Raw genomic sequence first — 13,797 nt, forward strand, 5'->3', positions numbered from 1 at the left:
CTCAGTTACTGGGATTTTCACGCACAACCATTTCTAGGGTTTACAAAGAATGGTGTGAAAAGGGAAAAACATCCAGTATGCGGCAGTCCTGTGGGCGAAAATGCCTTGTTGATGCTAGAGGTCAGAGGAGAATGGGCCAACTGATTCAAGCTGATAGAAGAGCAACTTTGACTGAAATAACCACTCGTTACAACCGAGGTATGCAGCAAAGCATTTGTGAAGCCACAACACGCACAACCTTGAGGCGGATGGGCTACAACAGCAGAAGACCCCACCGGGTACCACTCATCTCCACTACAAATAGGAAAAAGAGGCTACAATTTGCACGAGCTCACCAAAATTGGACAGTTGAAGACTGGAAGAATGTTGCCTGGTCTGATGAGTCTCGATTTCTGTTGAGACATTCAGATTGTAGAGTCAGAATTTGGCGTAAACAGAATGAGAACATGGATCCATCATGCCTTGTTACCACTGTGCAGGCTGGTGGTGGTTGTGGTGTAATGGTGTGGGGGATGTTTTCTTGGCACAATTTAGGCCCCTTAGTGCCAATTGGGCATCGTTTAAATGCCACGGCCTACCTGAGCATTGTTTCTGACCATGTCCATCCCTTTATGACCACCATGTACCCATCCTCTGATGGCTACTTCCAGCAGGATAATGCACCATGTCACAAAGCTCGAATCATTTCAAATTGGTTTCTTGAACATGACAATGAGTTCACTGTACTGAAATGGCCCCCACAGTCACCAGATCTCAACCCAATAGAGCATCTTTGGGATGTGGTGGAATAGGAGCTTCATGCCCTGGATGTGCATCCCACAAATCTCCATCAACATAAGATGCTATCCTATCAATATAGGTCAACATTTCTAAAGAACGCTTTCAGCACCTTGTTGAATCAATGCCACGTAGAATTAAGGCAGTTCTGAAGGTGAAAGGAGGTCAAACACAGTATTAGTATGGTGTTCCTAATAATCCTTTAGGTGAATATATTACACACACACACACACACACGTTATCATTATAAATCAATACTACCCAACTCAGCCCTCGCAAAAGACATAGGGGCAAGTAAAACCCATAAGACAGAATGACAAGGGATGGACGACTCCCGATAAATCCACGACGTGGCCCACACTAGCTAGCCCTGTTGCTCCTGCTATAAATAAGACAGAATGGGCAGTATGACACGCCTTCTCTGAGTGCTGCTAATAGAGTACCTGGCAGCTCCGCTCTACTCCACTCTGCTCACTGGCTACCCTGTCCTCACATACGGACTGTCTATGGGGGATTCCACTGCTTACTTCTACAGGCAGGAGCAGAGGGAGGGCAAGGGGATGTGGTAGAGAGGCTGACAGGTTGCAAGGTAGAGAGGTAGAAAAGAGATGTTGGCAGCCTACTCAAAACAACTACAGAACAGAACTCTGGCCCAAAGGTAGATGACCACGAATTGGCCCTGCAATTTCTGTCCCGTTTTTCTTTCTGTGGCAAAGCAAACATGTCACTTTCAAGCACCTTTTAAACCGAACAAATCATTGGTTTCCTGCAGAACTCTTTGATGAGAAATCGAACCTGGGACCAGGCAGGACAAACTGAAGTGGTCGATTATTGGAAGATCTACCCAAGTACAAAAAGCATAACCAAGTTACTGATTTGCACGACAGCTGCATCATTGTGGACAGGACTTCAATACCCATGATCCTCATGTGGCAATCCACAATGGCTCAGCACTGTCCAGGGTTGTTGTTGGACCAGGCCTCGTTGCACTCTAGCAAACCCTTGTGGCAGGTCAGTCACCCGCAAGCTCAGTTGTGGCTGTGTTGGTCGAAATGCGTTCACCTCCAAGTGTGTAGATGCAAACCAGCAATACCTGATTAAGCAAGCAGTGTGATAAAAAGCAGAACAGCACACTTCAGAGTACACACACCTCGAAATTCGACACGATACCAGAGCCTGCTGGGAGTTGCTGTGATGAAACAAAGTCATAACTGCGAATTGTACTTCATGAAATTGGGACGAGAAAATAAATGGTGAGAAAAGAATAATAAATAAATACAGGTAAATCAAACAATTTCCTTAGCTCTACTACACATTACTGTCGATCCATCAACATTTCAGTAAGCAGTTTGTGAACTAGCGCTTCGTGAATTTCACATCTTCCCTGCCTAAGCAAAAGGTTTCAGACTACAGCATTGTTTTTTTTCTTCAGGAATGACAAAAATAAGCATTTTATCTCTGCAGGCTTCGTCTTTAAAAGAAAGTGGTAGGACTGGTTCTGGTTAGACAGCTGACTGCTCTTCCCCCAGACAGCTTTTAGCCTTCAGTTGATACGATGGAGGATCAGTCAAGTGAATCTTTGTATTTTTTGCAGCAAGTAATAGTTAATGTTCCAAACTCCTTGCTTAAGGAATATATGTCCTTTACTTTCCTGAACATTCCCTGCTGCAGCTGATGTTGCAGCTGAATAGTTGTCAAAGGGTGTCAAAGAGAATTGTGTTGCCTACTCTATCAAAAGCATTTCACATGGTTGACAACTCGTTCGTGAAGTAGGTGTGAACTGTTTTAGATGATTTAACAGAAACAAGTCAAGGCAGTATTCCTTATTAATCACAGGTTTATGAGGTAAGTACAGTGGGGAGAACAAGTATTTGATACACTGCCAATTTTGCAGGTTTTCCCACTTACAAAACATGTAGAAGTCTGAAATATTTATCATAGGTACTCTTCAACTGTGAGTGACGGAATCTAAAACAAAAATCCAGAAAATCACATTGTATGATTTTTAAGGGTTCAAACAGGTGCAGTTAATAGAGGTAATGAGTGGAGAACAGGAGGGCTTCTTAAAGAAAAACGAACAGGTTTGTGAGAGCCGGAATTATTACTGATTGGTGGGTGATCAAATACTTATGTCATGCAAGAAAATGCTAATTAATTATTTAAAAATCATACAATATGATTTTCTGGATTTTTGTTTTAGATTACATCTCTCACAGTTGCAGTGTACCTATGATAAAAAGTACAGACCCCTACATGCTTTGTAAGTAGGAAAACCTGCAAAATCGGCAGTGTATGAAATACTTGTTCTCCCCACTGTATTTCTAAGTGGATGACAGGTGGGTCGTTGAGGGTCTAGGTTAAATGTATGGAATTGTGGTCTAACCAAGTAAGACTAAGAAATCTCCAGATAGAGCCATCACACAGCACTAGCTCGCTGTTACTGTGACAGATCAGGACAACTCACTCTCTCAGAAAGGCAGCTGACTATCCTCTCCTGGTTGCTAGGGAGGTCCGCCTTGCCCTTGACAACCACAGGGTCCGTTCACCCCGTCACACAGCCCAGACCTTTGAAGTCATGACAACCAGATTACCATTTCATTATCATTTACATGAGACATCAGAACAATCCGAACCGCTTAGCAAACACAGTATGGTTTAACCAAAGGAAAAGCTGTGCTAATCTGTGCCAGTCTAGATAAATGAAGACAATAAGTCCAGTAAATAAAAACTAAAAAGTGAAATAGAAATAGCACAGACATTTCTCATACATGTACAGAGACATATTCGTTGCCGGGCATTTGCTCCTCACCTAGCAGCCAATAGGCTGCCCAGGCCTAATCTCCCAGAGTGCCTTTCACTTAGTAAATGAGTAATCTCTTTAGTCACTTCCACAATATTCTATACGGTTTATTTGTAATACTACAGTAAATGTGAGACAAAGTCAAGGAGTGATGGATGTAGGTTTATCGTGTTTCTCTAGTTCTGTACTTACTAGTCACAGAAACCGAGTCGTAAAAGGAATTCAATTCACTGGCGTATCGATGTTGTCATATTGGCAATTTGCTTTGTCCAATTACAACTGATATGGTTTTACCATACACTTACTGAGCCTGTTATAAGAGGCCAAGGAAAACATTGTTATTCTTTTACCTGATCTAGAACCTTCCCTCATTGGCTTCTTTTTCGTGCATAATGGGTACTTGTGTATGGAGAAGCCTGACCACACGCATCAGTCTGTTTCTGGTGTTTTGTGTAATAAAACACAGATCAGCATGCAAAAGATTCCCAGGTGGAGCTTTAGCTACAACACCTCAAAAACACTAGAAACACAGGAGAACAGCCATCTTCCCATAAACAACGGGAATAGAACAAAGCGTGTTGCTCATAAAAATGTACATCACAATATAATAAATACAAATAAAGATGAATGCAATAGAAAGCAACAAGAATGTATTCAGTTGTACAAAGGGTATTAACAACTTGTGAAATAACTAGCAGAGAGGTAATAAAGATGAACAGAATTTAAAAGGCCATTTTCTTGAGGGACTAAAGAAAATCCGATGAGGAGTCATATGGAACCAAAGAACATTGAGCTTTGACCGTGACAAGAAGCCTTACATGAAATGGCAAAGTTTAACAGAAGCAGCCAAATTCAAAAGACAAGTTATGGCATAGCCTGCAAGAAGCTTGGAAGAATTTACCAGAGGACTCCTTGAAAATAATCTATTAAAGTGAATTGCATTTGTTTTGCATTCCAAGGGAGGGCAAACAAAACAATTACTGTATATACACAGTACTGTATTACATATTACAGTAAATATATGAATTTATACTGTATATTTGTTTATTCACTAGCACCTAAAACCCTTGTTGTGAATAGTATTGACTCAGTGCTAGGCCCTCTCCTCTTCTCTCTATGCCTCATTCATTTCCTCACATGGTCTCTCCAATCATCACTATACAGATGACACTCAACAATTTTTCTTCTTCCCTCCTACTGACAACCAGATGGCGACACCCATCTCTCCGTGCCTGCCTTACACCTCAGGCTTAGATGTCAGCCCCTTCAACTCCAGCTCAACTCTGACAGAGCTGCTCGTCCTCTGTTGGATCGGCCCGACCAGTCCAAGGCTTCTTCATCATGGCTGACAGCGCCAGAGCGTTCCCCTCCCAGAGTGCCGAGAACCTTGGCGTGACTCTGGAAAACACCCTGTCATATCACCACAAACGTCAACGTTTGTAGAGTGTGACCTTACCTCTAACAGGAAGTAGAACTGAGTTCTTATCCAGTCATGTGTAACGTCATATTTGGACAACCCCTGCTTGTGCAATCCAACCCCTGCAACTTCCTGAAGAGTATCTATCCATTTTCTAAAAGCTTGTTTTGTCTGTGTGTGAGAATAGGAACCCCGACAACACAGCGCAAGCACAGCTCCGACTTGGGCTCGGTCCATCTTCCTGGATCAACAATCCGACCGTACTGTACCTCATGCTCACCCCCCCCCCCCCATCTCCTTATCTCACCCTGTGCTGCTGAGAAGAGATTAAGATCTTAGAGGTCTAATGCCAGATATTGGACACCACTGGAGTGTTGTTATGACCATGGTACAGAGGTTCAGGGAGGCTGACTTTGTCCAACACAGATAGCCATCTCTGTAGTGCCTGATAGAATACAGTAATGGAGACCCAGTTAATCTAATATTGTTAGGGCTGGGACAATTAACCACAGTTTACAGACATCAACCATTAGGCTGGCCGATAATAAAACGTAAAGAATTATCAGAATACAGCTTGTTTTTGTTCTGTGCCGCGGCAACGAAAAATTGGCAGAATAAAACGTTTGTCTTTTTCAGTCCAGCTATGTCAAAGATAAGATCTGCCAAGCGTAGAATGCAGATGTTCGGAAACACAGAATGCACACATTTTACTTAATAGGATATCTGCTAAATGTTAATTAATAAAGACATGAACAGAATATATTAATGATTTGTGTTTTCAACGTCAACTATTTAAAGAGGCATGTTTGGTTAACACTTAGTGATTAAGCTAAAGTTGTAGCTGGTAGGTAAAAACCTTCCCCAAACCATACCTAGCAAAATAATATCATCGGCAATGTATTTTTATTAATTCATGACAGAGAAGCATTGCGAACCTAACAAGACTTCTGCTTATATGCACCTGAATTAAAAGTCATGCACACACACAACTTCAAAACCCAGACCTCAAATGTTGTCTCCTGGTGTAATTTAAGCATCGATTTGTTTATAAATTGAAAATGCTTTTAAGAGTGAAACAAAAAATATGTCACCAAATGAGTTAAGCAAAAGAGTGTAGCATTATTACATCCTTCACAAAAATATCATAAATAAACTGTAGTTGTTTTGTATTTGGATATAATCTTTCTGCCCCAACTGCTCAACATTAGTACCACACTGACCGCAGGATTATTGCTGATATGGTTCACTATGTAAGTAGTCTATAATAAAGACATTTAAAAACCAAATAAGATGCCAATTTGATGACTGTTACTATGTTAGTGAGTAAAATCAGGATTCTACAATCAGATTTAGCAGTATAATGGTTAATAAATTCATACAACTATGGCACCCATTACTTTTATAATGTTAACTGTATCAACATACACCAATAAGGATATGTCCATAGCATCCAACTCAAATTAGTGTTACTTCAGCGTAATACCAACCACTTGAGTACAAGTGGTTGGTTTAAAAAAAGATAAGTAGCCTGTAGGCACTGCCATGACAGCAGCCAGTGCATCAGCTCTTTAAAAGCTTGCTGGGCAAAGCAGGTACAGCTAAGGACTGTCGGGACCTGCAAAACTGTAACTACATACAGTTCAAAGTAAAAAAACTTAAAACATGTTCTGTAAATAAGTGAATCTTTGGCATACAAACCTACAACATACTATTAAAGGTATAAAGACACATATAGGTCTTGTAAGACCCCCCCTCCAAAAAAACACACACAGAAAAGTGTAATAATGTAGGCTACAGCAGACGTTACATTTAAAACACTCCCTACAAGTTGTATGATAATGTAGACTAGAGCAGACTTTACATCTAAAACACTCCCTACAAGTTGTATGATAATGTAGGCTTGCAGACGTCACCTATAAAACACTCCCTGCAACTTGTATGATGTAGGCTAGCAGACCTCACATCTAGAACACACCCTACAAGTTGTACAATAATTAACGCTAGCAAAAGTCACCTCTAAAATACTCCCTACAAGTTGTATGATAATGTAGGCTAGCAGACGTCACCACTAGAACACAGGATAGGAATTGCTTCAGCTGGGGAGTGACACATGGATGTGGCGGCAACACGGAGGTGTGAAAACCTCAAGACAGTGAAAATGCACTGCCCCTTGTTTGGCCCTCCAGCCTTGACAGACAGATATGGAAGCGGAGGTGATAGCTGAGGGAACCCAAGAGACTGGCTGAGTGGCAGCAGAGCTTAATTAAATCATGCATATCCCCTGTGGCCAGAGCTCGAGACATTTATCGCTCCAACACTGGTGCAAGTCTCACATCTCTCACACTTTCGGGACTGGGGTACGGGGATCTTTTTGTCTGAGTGTTGTTTACCTGCATGTACAATATAGCTTTAGGTGTGCTGGATGTAAGATATAAGCCTGCTTCAAAGCCTGCACAGAAGGGACATTCACACCCCTGGCCTAAACCAATAACTTGTTGACACTCCCACAAGTTAGCCATTCATTTGTACAGTGATAATTAACCAAGGTGGACTGCAGATCCCTCCCATAGGAAGGATTGGGCAATCACCATAACAATGTCCAAAAGTATTATGAACAAACTAAAGACCACACTAAAGTAATATCTGAATGGGAGCACTGTTGTAAATGACAACAATAGTAAACCGTATCACTGTTTGTTGTGTCAACTCTATTTCCCCTTGTTGATCAAGTGACATTGTTGAGGTCGTTTAGGTAGATTCCCTCCCCACCAACTGAATATGGACACCTGCAGTGAGGTCATACCACCTGCCCTGAGGTCACACCTGAATCCAATAACCTATAGCTACACCTGTGTGACCTTGAGTTCTCCTCTCCAGGTGACCGCTGACAAGAGGTTTTCAGAAGAATGAAATGTAATCTCGCATGCCACTGGTTGCCAACTATATCAGCATTACAGCATGGACTTGCCAAGTTACGTCTGTTTATTTGAGCATAATACGTATCCATTTACTGAGCACTAAACAAGCAACCAAAATGCTAGGCGCAGAGAACATGATTTGTAACGATGTTACAATGACCTTTTCCATTGGGGATGGTGACAAAGTGACAGAAATATTTTTCAACTGCATACAGCAGCCTTCTTATTCGTTCGACGTTGAGACAGCAGATCTGAGCAATTGCCACCCATGAAAAGCCTATACGTTTGTATGAAGAAAAGTAAGTTATTCAACAGGAAATTATATCCTACAACGGGCTACTGTCGCAGCAGTGAATCGTGTTAAAGGCAACATTCAAGTGAATAGTACGCTAGTTCAGTAACAAAGTACAAATGCAGTTCATTTTACGCACATAAAATTTAACACTATTTTCAAGCCATCATCTACTTAATATTTGTGTTTCCAAGTACGCAGAATTGTAGGTCAGGCTATTGTGGATGACTGTGAAACAATCTTGGCCTGCGTTAAAACTGGCTAGAAGATGGATATAGAATATCATATGAAGAATAGCGAGCGGGCTGGTGGATTCTCCCCACACCAATGGCCACATCTGCATTTGGCCGAGCAGTTTTAAACGCTGTCTCGATCTACACTTACCGCTTAGGTTGAGGACGTGTCCGTTTGAGCCAAGTCAAATTTTCCGGGCTAGATTTTGTTGAAATAGGCAACCAGTGCTGCACGTTTTCCCTGCCTGCTTGCTCGCTTTCTTATTCCAAGGAGTATTTCGATGTCACTCTTAAGGCGGAACTACACATTGCGTCCTAGACATTACCGAGGACAAGCGAAGTAAACGAATCAGCCAATAGCCTACCAGGAGGCAGTACAAATTCATTTGAACGCCCCCAAGAGGTTAACGGAAAATATGCTGTCCAAACACTGTTGTACATGCACACTATACTGTGTTGACCCATTTCGCGGAGATTATACGCTTAGAATTTATAATTTCTATTTTCAATCATCAACTGATTGTATAAGAATTCAAACAGGCTGTGATGCTGCTGCCACACATTACATCGAAATATTAATTCGAAAAATTTGACTTGTTTCCAGTTGGTTTCCAAACCAGCTGGACAAACGTACGGTTCAGCAAGAAAGGGAGAAAAATAAAGGTTAATTGAGAAAGGAATATAAAACTAAACAGACCGTTTAATAGGCGATGTAAGCAATGTTTTTTTTATTAGTTTAATTGTATAGTAAAATTAGTGTGCCTTAAAAACAGTGGTTCTCAACATTTTCCACTCTAAGGGCCCACTGCCTCCAAGAAAATATTTCAGGACCCCATGCATAAGAGAGGAAATCTTCTGTGTTTTTGTTGCGCTACAAGCAGGGCTTGACATTGGTACCCGCCATATGCGGGTAGGATTTGGCTGTAGCGTGTAACAGTCACTCCTAGCCACTTTGGCGGGTGGCATTCTATATATCTATACACAGGGTTTTCTTGCATTCAAAGCTCAAAGTCAACAGCCTTCCCAAAATCTCGCAACGCGTGTGTTGGCATGGTAAAACGTGATTTTGCGCTCATATATAAAACACCAGCGAAACACTGCAGCTAAAATAACGGTAGGAGGAACGTTACACGGGTCCAGACATCGCGGGGATGAGTAATGTCGGAAAAACAAGTGGATCCCAGAATTCTTTTACACCTAAGCATGTCAAAATATTCCATTAAAACTTAATAACCTCAAACTACATCTAATCCGCATAAAATGTTTTACTTTTCAGGTGACTTCTAGTAGCCTAAAATTACAGATATGTTTTTAAAGAGAGATCGCGAGACAAACGAAGATAACCGGTGATCAGATTAGGTTATGTACTATCACTAAAAACATTAGGCAATATATGCAATATATAGAGTAAAAAATATATAATTAACATATTTAAGTTAATAACAATATAAACATATGAGCGTGAAGACGTTCAGCGACAGCAACAGAGCGCAGTACACCTGAAGGAAGTCGAGGAAGATTAACGATGTGGCAAGGGAAGGATGGGGGGGGAAATTACTTGACAAGGCTGTAATAAATACAGCTCCGTTTCGTTTTTTATGCAAGTCTATATTAACAAGAACATAGCATAACAAAAACAGACAATAATATTGACTGCGATTCATTATATAGCTGATGGGTGATTTCATATTTCTTTTTAAATACCGTGTTCTAGGTTATGTTAAGAATAAATATATTTATTGCATAATTTATTAGGGAGGAGACTGTAGCATGCATTAGCTGCTCAATTGGACATGGACAGGGCAGATTTAACACTATAATACTTATCTTTTTCAAGTGTGTCGCCACATTACATAAAGTATTTCACAGAGGGGTGTCCGTTAGAGTGGGGTACCACCTTTGCCTAATACTTACTGAACAAATGAACAAAACAAGCTAAGATGTAGCAAAACATAGTCAAGTTTTATCAAATAAAATGTAATGCCCGAACAACAAAATGGTGGCTAGTGAAAATGTTAAGTGGATAGTAACTTTGGAAAACCACTAGCCACAGTGGCTGGTGAATAAAAAAGTTAATGTCAAGCTCTGGCTACAAGTATCACAAAAGTGCAAGAAATTATTCAATAAATTGTATTATTAGATTTTGCTTTTCTTTAGTGTCTTGCTTAAGTATTCAAACCCCTGACCAATTCTCTCATTCTCAATTATAATTGGCCTCGACCTGTGAACACTGAAAGTGCTTGGATATCCCAAGCACTTTTGAATCAATGGGAAGTACTGGAAAGTGGAAGCTGCATCACCTCATATGGTGGCAGCATCATGTTGTGGGGATGCTTCTCATCAGAAGGGCTGGGCATCTTATTAAAATTAAAGACGAATGATAGAGTAAAATACAGGGAAATACTGCCAGAGAACCATTTACAGTCTGCTAAAAAACTTTAGCTATAAAGGTAATTCACATTTCAGCAAAACAATGATCCCAAGCAGAAGGCACGATGGACTGGCTCAACAACAAAAAGGTGAATATCCTACAGTTCCTTAGTCCTGCTTTCACTCTTGCTGAGAACCTGTGGGACAATTAAAAAATTGTGATCCACAAGCACTGTCCAGCCTACCTGAACAACCAGAAGCAAGCCTGCCAATGGACCAAAATCACTCCGAAGGTATGTGCAAAGTTAGCACATACCTACAAAAAAAGCTGTTATGCCATTAAAGGTGGCTCTACCCAATAGTTTTCATATGTGATGGTTGAACAGCTGTACAAGCAACATATTTCAGCTATAAATATTGTGTATTTAGTAAAATAGTTACATCAGTTATTATTAGGGATGCAACGTCCAGATATCAGTATTGGATATCGGGTCAATACTGTACTCATGTATTTGTACTTGTACATACTATTCAATACCACGCAGCGATACCACTTCATGACAACATCACGTGAAACTCGATGGTTGTGCTGCCTCTGCTGGCCAGCAGGAGGCATAAGAATACAATATATAATCCAATATACAGATTGGAAGAGTGGCAAGATGGAGATGTGAGTGGTTTGGAGATATTTTAAAATCAACAACAATGATGCAAGTAATGCAGAGTGTAAGCTCTGCAAAAATTATCGAGAGGTGGGAAGAAAAAAGCACAAATTTAACACAAGCAATGATCAAACATTTCAAGACACAAGACAGCACAGAGTTCAAGGAGAATGCTAATGCTAGCAGCACAGGAGCGCAACAACAACTTAATAAGTGTAAATTTACTCAGGCAAACATACCCGTTGACAGCTAAAATGTTGTAGATATCAAAAAATATTTTTTTCTCTAGCACCAACACTGCTACAGAGGCCAAAGAGATGGTGATGCTGGAGCTGCAGAAGTTGTCCGGAGGAGAGCCAGACAATCAGGAGGATCAGGGAAACCACCTGCCAGAACTAGACAGTGTGTTTGATGAGATAGCAGATGAGCATCAACGTCACTGAACAGTGCTCCAGTAGGTCCTGCTGCAATAGTCAGAGACATACCTTAGAGAGACCACAATTTCCCTGGGAGAAAAACTGCAATACTGGGTAGTTAACAAAGTGTGGTTCCCAACTGTGGCCCATGCAGTAGTGTTGACAGTGATAGACTATTCAGCTCAGTGTCACAAACTGTAGATGACAACAGAAACAGGCTCAGAGCTGATCATACTGAGCTGATTCTATTTATCAAAAAGAACCTGCACCTCACCTTTCCTAAAAAGGCTGTCCTCGGAGACGGCACTAATGTATGACTATTTCAGTCATTCTGTTACAGTAGGCTTTGTGGTGTAGTACTGATATTTAGTGAGTTAGACATTTATTTGAAATGGGGAGACTGTGCCAGTGTGGAGGCTGTTTGTTTACAGAGTTGTTTCTTCATTTTTAGGTTTCTGAAATAGCCTACTGCAATACATTTAATTTAATACTCAGATATTTATATGAAACCATAGTGCATCTGACAAATAAAAACTGTCTTCAAATACATTGCACTTTGATGGCAATTGTAATTTTTATGGGAGAAATACTGCCTTATTAAGTACTTGGTATTGGTAGTCGGTATCGGTACCCAAAAAAGTACTAGTACTTGGCAAATATTTCTTTGAGGACAGGCCACACGCTGTTAGCCAGCCTGCCAGCATAGTGGAGTCTGTCGATAGCATAGCCAGAGTAGTAAAGTTTTACTTATTGCCACTGTGACTCGTTCCAGGCTGAGAAAAGCTCAACAAGGTAGTGCTAACAATAGCAACCTTATTAAGATAAAGCCTTCCTCCACCTCGGTCACAAATAAAAATGACTGTATCACCTCACATATCAAAATGGGACTCCTAAATGTTAAATCCCTTGCTCCAAAGGCAGTTGCAGTGAATTAATTAATCTCTGATCATAAACTAAATGTTATTTCCCAACAACTGAATGCCTTCCTGAAGTCAAATAACATTTATGCAATGCTCCAGCCCGGTTTCAGATCCCATTATAGTACTGAGACTGAGTACATTCGTGAAGGTAACAAATGACCTTCTAATGGCCTCAGACAAAGGTTCTGCATCCGTCCTGTTGTTACTTGATCTTAGTGCTGCTTTTGACACTTTTGATCACTCCCTTCTCTTACAGAGACTGGAAACCCATATTGGGCTATGTGGACATGTTCTAGCCTGGTTTAAATCTTATTAATCTGAAAGATATCAGTTCATATGTGTAGATGGCATATCCTCTAACCAATCAAAGGTATGTTTTGGTGTTCCTCAAGGCTCAGTTCTGGGCCCATTATTCTTCTCATATATGCTGTCACTGGGTGCTGTAATCTGGAATCACAATGTCAACTTTCACTGTTATGCTGATGACACAGTTATATATTTCAACGAAGCATGGAGAAGCCCCAAAATTAGCTGCTTTGGATGCATGCGTTTCAGATATTAGGAAGTGGATGACAGCAAACTTCTTGCTTTTAAACTCAAGAAAAAAACTAAATGCTCATTTTAGGACCCAGGAAACAAAGAGCTTTGTTAGCAGATCTTACTGTGAACCTTGATGGCTGCATGGTCGTATCCCAAAAAACTGTAAAAAACCTCGCCGTTACCCTTGACCCTGACCTCTCCTTTGACGAACATATAAAATATGTCTCAAGAGTATTTTCATCTTCGAAACATTGCAAAAATCTGAAACCTTTTATCAAAAACTGATGCAGAAAAATTAATCCATGCTTTCGTTACTTCTAGACTAGATTTCTGCAATGCTCTACTTTCCGGTTACCCTGACAAATCAATAAATAAACTTAATTTAGTGCTACAAACGGCTGCTAGAATCCTAACTAGAACAAAAAATGTGAACACATTACTCCTGTACTAGC

At 40.6% G+C, this 13,797-nt stretch overlaps 1 protein-coding gene across 3 annotated transcripts in view; it reads right to left on the bottom strand.

Moving 5' to 3' along the window:
* The window catches only part of ndrg3a (ndrg family member 3a), a 40,623-nt gene extending 31,834 nt beyond the window's left edge, over positions 1 to 8,789 (bottom strand). For all 3 annotated transcript variants that reach the window (XM_029113993.2, XM_013138303.4, XM_034287281.1), the window contains exon 1: positions 8,589 to 8,789. The gene's annotated coding sequence lies outside the window, so the exon portion shown is untranslated. The remainder of the gene's footprint in view (positions 1 to 8,588) is intronic.
* Between the last annotated feature and the right edge of the window lie 5,008 nt (positions 8,790 to 13,797).

This window comes from Esox lucius, chromosome 17 (assembly GCF_011004845.1).
Source record: "Esox lucius isolate fEsoLuc1 chromosome 17, fEsoLuc1.pri, whole genome shotgun sequence".
In the NCBI taxonomy this organism is placed as follows: domain Eukaryota; kingdom Metazoa; phylum Chordata; class Actinopteri; order Esociformes; family Esocidae; genus Esox; species Esox lucius.